The sequence below is a fragment of the Hydra viridissima genome, unplaced genomic scaffold, assembly GCF_058129835.1.
Source record: "Hydra viridissima isolate aposymbiotic clone 2 unplaced genomic scaffold, HvirCarnegie_v1 scaffold_1, whole genome shotgun sequence".
In the NCBI taxonomy this organism is placed as follows: domain Eukaryota; kingdom Metazoa; phylum Cnidaria; class Hydrozoa; order Anthoathecata; family Hydridae; genus Hydra; species Hydra viridissima.
The window spans coordinates 32,278,525-32,282,335 of record NW_028324300.1 but is presented as its reverse complement, the minus strand read 5'-3'; the positions used below and the strand labels follow the sequence as shown (position 1 = coordinate 32,282,335).

The window sequence follows — 3,811 nt, the reverse complement described above, 5'->3', positions numbered from 1 at the left end:
GTGGAAAAAACTTGCATTAAAATTTTGTAAAGAAGAGGACTTCCTTCAGAAAAAGTTAAAAAATCTGAAAGATACATTCTACGTTGATATACAAGACTTTTTCTGAAAAAATTTTTGAAAAATTTTAAATTTCCTGACCTCCCTAGCGGTTTGAATATTTTATATTTAGTACATTTTTAGTGAATTTTTTTTTTTTTTAGTTTGCTCTGCCGGACCTATGCGGAGTTATAACCACAGCGAGCAATAATTTATTTAATGAAACTGCGCTGCGTTTGTAACTTTTTAAATTTAAAATGGCAATATCAACACATTCAAATACTGAAATATATTTATTAGGACAAACCCACGAAATTGATTGCAGAAGTTTGTCTACAAAGGGCGACGTTTTAAGATATTTTTACACTGCTGCAGGTTACTAAATTTCAATAAAAATAAAAAACACAGCGAAATTATATCCTGTCCTCTTGATATAAATCACGAGCTGCTTTGTAATGATAAAACATGTCAGCCCAAATGCGTTGTTTCTGCTCTTAGAAAACCGTGGCTTATGGGTGGTATACCACACATTAGTTGTAGAAGTATTAGGTAGTTATCGATTTAAATAATATTCATAGTTTATTACATAATTATTGATAATTATTGATATAAAAATTTAAGCTAAATGACAAATAAAAATTTAATAATTTATTTTAGGGAAAATGTTTCCAAATTAATATATCATCACAAGAAACTGGTATCTTATTGTTCAAAAAAAATGGAAACACAAAAGCTCCATGCAAATAATTGTTTGGCATTAGAAAAAGAATTGTTTGACATAGGGCACCCAAAACTTTATGAATTAATTGAAAAAGATAGAATTCGATCAAAAGATGCAAAAGAATGCGATATTTCGTTTTATGAAGACCAAAAAACTGCAAGAACAATGGTATTTGACAAAATAGACAAAAAATATCAAAAAGTTTATTCCAACAGAGAGTTTCGCAAAAGGAAAGCCAAGGAGTTTGAGCAAATGGAGGAATCTACCACAAAAAACTCAAAGTTAAAACAATTTTCATCAAATAGCAATTTTATTAATGGAAATCAAAAGTTATTTTTGTTAGAAAATTTTGATAATGATAAAAAATCAATGATAATTGAAAAACAATCAACTAACATAAAACGAAATAAAGTGAGAGTAACAGTAGATATTGATGAACTTATAAAAAAAACTTCAATATTTTGTGGGCGTTTTGGAATTTCTGTTGGAGTACAGACAGGATTATTAGCATTATTTTTAAGATGTGGAAATATCAATCTTAATGAAGTAAAACTTTCAAAGACAAACGTAGAAAAAATAAGAAAAGAGTTATATTTAAGTGAATCAGAATTAATTAAAGAAAAAATAAAATAAAAATGTAAAAATAGTAATTTAATTTTGAACATTGATACAAAAAAAGTTACGGCTTTAAATGAAGACTATATTTCTGAAGTAAATGAAATTCTAGCTATTGTTGTTACAAGTCCAGACTGGAATTTAAATACAAATGGAAAGCAACAGGATGAGCTGCTAGGCATAGTTGAATGTCAATCAGGAAAAGGATATGATCAAAAATTGGCATGTTTTAATGTTATAAAAAAGTTTGGAATTGAAAGCCTTATAATTGGAGTTAGTGCTGACACAACAGCATGTAACACTGGTTGTAATAAGGGTTATATAAGTATTTTAGGAGAACTTTTAAATCAACCTCTGTTAAGGCTTCTTTGTAGAAAACATTCTCAAGAACGACATTTTACATGCAATAAATGCAATCACTAAAACAGAAAGCAAAGGTCCATCAAAATCTATTTACACAAGATTCAAAGCTGCTCGGCCAATGAATTATGAAAATGTTCAAAAAAATATGGATCAGTTATCAAAGTTTCCGTGGTGCAAAGTTAGTGGAACTCCATTAGAAGATATGGCTAAAAAAAGTTTATCTTTTTGTAAAAAAGCTTTGGAACTTCATACTTTCCCCAGAAATGATTATAAACATCTGTGTCAATATGTCATTGTTTTTCTGGAAGGAAGGGAGGCAGTTCCTGGATTTATTATACACAAACCAGCTGCTGAACATGAAGCTAGATTTATGGCAGATGCTTTATACATTTTGGTAATGAAGCTTACTCAACCAATCATAAAGTTTTTAACCCTAAAGGAAGAAATAGTATTTTCAAAGGCTGGGATATATGTAGCTTCAGTTTATGCAAAAAACTTTCTCCAATCAAGTTAAATTGCTTCTGCTGCTCATAATGATTTGTGTACGGTTAAGGAGATGATAAAAATGAAAGATTTTGATGCTGATGTCCCTCAAGCTTTTATTTCAAGCTTATTAGAAATAGTTCTCTTTTGTTTATTTGATAAAAGTCTTGACAATAAAGTTAAAGAAAAAGTTGCTCAGCAGTTGTTAAAAACAAATTTACCTGAAGTCTTTAAACTTAAAAAGTTTAAGCCTGTAGAAATAAATGAAAATTCAGAACTTAATGATTACGTTGGTCAAAATTCTTGGCTAATATTTAAAATAGTTCCTTACTTACCAAAGTGGTTAGAAAGTCCACCTGATTTGTGGACTCATAATTCTGATTATAAAAATATGCAAAGGTTTATAAAGAGATTAGTCTGTGTCAAAGACTGTTGTGAAAGAGCTATTAAATTGGTAAAAGACTTTATCGATTCAACAATTAAAGAGGAAAAGTTACAAGATATTTTACTGGTTTTGAAGGAACACAGAGTTAATTTTCCATTTTATAAATGTAACTGGTCCAAAGAAATACTTAATAAATTGTAATAAAAGTTTTTATAAGAAAAATTTAACTGAATTTTTATGTATATTATTTATAAAGCGTGTTTGTAAAACCTTTAGTCAAAGTATTTTACATTTTTAACAGTTTACTTTTATTTATCTTTATTAAGTACAATATTTGGATTACTTATTTAACAAACTTATTAAATGAAAATTTTATTAAGTTTTTTAATGAATATTTAAGAGTATTTAGATAAATATACAATTAAAAATATAGTAAAAACCAGGTCTTTAAAAGAAACCAGGTCATATTTCAAAATGTGTTATCTCGAGAAATTTTAAATATTTTGAGCTCAAATTTTATACGAACCTTCCTAATAGTAGAGCCAACTCACCCCAAAAAAAATTATTAGTTTTGTTGGTCTTTGATCCAATTAAGATAGCAATTTAACGAATAATTGGTCAAAAATGACTTTTTTAAAAATATTCAAACCCTCAGGGAGGTCAGGAAAATTGAAATATTTTTAAAACTTTTTTTGGAATGGTCTTGTATATCAACGTAGAATGGGAAAATAAAGTGGCAAAGTTATAGTTTTTCCAACCCCTAAAAACGGACCTGCCTAAGGTGCGTATCTGCAATTTACGGCACCGATTTTAGATAAAATCTGTGACCATTTTTTCACTGCGTGCTCGAGGTTGGTGTTGCAAGGATGGATTTTTCTCGTCTTTTTTTTAGAGTTTTATATAGACTTAGATAATATTTTAAAAGTAGAGTGTTGTAAGTTTATTGCAGTTATTATTTTTTTTTTTTGCAGTTACTAACGTTTTTTGTGATTTCATTGCTATTGAAAACTTCATTCCTGTTCTGGAAGTGAATTGACATTGATTGGATAATGGGTTTTTTTTCTAACTTTTGAATCAATTTTACATATCTATTTTCTATGTACCTGCCAAATTTCATTAAAAAATAATGACACGCTCATATTCTATTTTTGCACGCAGTAAAGGTACAAAATATTCTTCTGTTGTAGAGGTTAGGGGGGGGGGGGGGG

The 3,811-nt window shown here is 28.6% G+C and overlaps 1 pseudogene across 1 annotated transcript; it reads left to right on the top strand.

Moving 5' to 3' along the window:
• The first annotated feature begins 236 nt into the window (after window positions 1-236).
• Window positions 237-2,804, top strand: LOC145193823 (uncharacterized; annotated as a pseudogene). Its single transcript, XR_016452275.1, has 2 exons — window positions 237-585; window positions 694-2,804. The product of XR_016452275.1 is annotated as an uncharacterized LOC145193823 (transcript).
• Window positions 2,805-3,811: the final 1,007 nt, after the last annotated feature.